This window comes from Brassica oleracea, chromosome C4, assembly GCF_000695525.1.
Source record: "Brassica oleracea var. oleracea cultivar TO1000 chromosome C4, BOL, whole genome shotgun sequence".
In the NCBI taxonomy this organism is placed as follows: domain Eukaryota; kingdom Viridiplantae; phylum Streptophyta; class Magnoliopsida; order Brassicales; family Brassicaceae; genus Brassica; species Brassica oleracea.
In genome coordinates, this window is record NC_027751.1 from 15,048,277 (window position 1) to 15,050,549 (window position 2,273).

Below are 2,273 nucleotides of genomic sequence, written 5' to 3' on the forward strand. Positions count from 1 at the left end.
ACACCTTGTGGGTGGAAAATGCCTAAAGATCAACTTTTGAGAGACCAACTCAGAAGATGCATTATGAATACTCTACTAGCAAGGAATAAAAAGGATCTACACTGTAACATCCTAGATCTAGCCTAATCACCCTTAATCTTCCTAACCCATGAATTCAAGAATGGATTACTCACTACTCTTCATGATTCATCTTAAACCCATATTGGATTTCAGATTAATCATGTAGAGAAATTCAGATAATAGATATGAAAACAACAGAATTGCAATAACAAAATGATCAATTGATTCAAAGAGATGAACTTTCCAAGAGGTTTTTGGTGGTTTTCTTTTGATAAAAGATAATCTGCCTCTAATGGCTTACAAAAGATACTTAAACTTAGGTTTAGAATGTAAAAACGTGCATAATGAAATGACCAAAAGGCCCTTGAGTAAACATGAAGTCGAGCAAACAAAAGGCGCGCAGCGACCTCCAGTAGTCGCTCCGAGAGGTCGCTGCGAGACGTCGCTCCGGGTTGCTCTCGTGTCTCCGAGCGATGAAAACGCGAGCGACTTCTCCGCGTCGCTCTGGTAAGGTCGCTCTCGTGCCTCCGAGCGATGAAAACGCGAGCGGCATCGGGGTGTCGCTCTGGCCAAGTCGCTCTGAAGGGGTGTCACAGCGACCTCACGGTGTCGCTCCGGTGAGGTCGCTCCCATGCACTGCTCGTCCAATTATCACCTTTATCACCTCTTTTGAGCTCCAAATGCACTCAAATGTCTCCAAGAACTCCATGTGGTACTCCAATACCTGATAAAGACTCATGTATGCAAAATGCAACCTAAACATGGCTAAATCCTAGTCTATATGATCAAAATACACATGAGTGAATGGATAAAACAATGAAAATATGCAAGATATCACAATGGTATAAGAGTCTTTTGCTTCTTTAATGAAGAAGCTATTTGTGAAAATGTTCCTTTAATGAAAGTAAACATGAATAATATTACCTACAATGTGGTAAACTTGAAATTCTCCCTAGACTATGTGCATGTATGTATCACTACAAAAAAAAAAATATTGATTAAGCTAGGTACCAAATTTTTAATACCATTTTTTATGTTTATCTTAACCACATTTACTTTTAGTTTTTAAGAGGTAGTAGACATTTATACACTTACGGTTAACTAATCTAGATTAATGGTTTAGATTTAAGGACTGTGGTTTTGGAGGGTGCAGTTTAAGATTTAAAAAATAAAAAAATAAATACTAGTAATTAAAAAAAATTTTAAGAAATTAGTTTCAAAAGATATTTTGGATTTCAAAATAATTTCATTATTTTCGAAAAAAAAATTATTAAAAAGTTTGAATTTTAATACGTATAACTAGAAAACTATAAAAAATAATTTTTAATTTTTCAACTTTTTTTATTTATTTAAATAACTAATTATATTTATATATCTATAAAATAAGGATATAAAAATCTTCTGTCTCTTTAAGAAAGCCTCACTTTACCACCACTAAAGGTACATTTTCAAAAATACATTCTTCATTAAGTGGTAAAAGACTCTTATACTCTTGTTATCTATATATATAATAAATTATTATTTAAATAAATAGAAAAAAAATTATGTTTTCGAATTATACTTTTTTTCAAATTCGAACTTTTTTCGAATTTTTTTTCGAATTTTTTTATTTTATTTTATTCAAAATTTCTTTTTGACAATCAAAAATTATGTTTGAAACTATTTCTAAAAAAAACTATATTTTTAAAGTATTTATTTAAATATTTATTAGAATCCTAAATTTCACTTTCCAAAAACCCTACCCCACCCCTCAACTCTAAACCCTAAGCCTAGATTAGTTAACCTTAGGGGGTATAAGTGTCTTTTATCCTTCATTAAAAGTGAGAGTAAAAGTGATTAGTGTAAACATGAAAATTGTTATTATGAATGTGGTATTTGTGGCAACTTTCCATATATAAATATTTAAGTATAGATAACTAAATAAATAAATAACTAAAAATAAAATAGTTTTTTTTTATTTTTTTGCTTATATGTTTTCAAATTTGAAATTTTTATAAAAAATAATTTTTGAATTTGTCTTTGAATTTTGTTTTTCTAATTTTCTTTTGAAATTAGAAAATAATTCTGAAATTTTCTAAAAAAAAATTATTTTCACTTATTTATTAAAATCCTAAACCCCGCCCTCTAAAAATCACCTCAAATCTAAACTCTAAATATAGATTAGTTAACTCTATGAGTATAAATATATATTTACCTCTTTAGAAGATAGGATA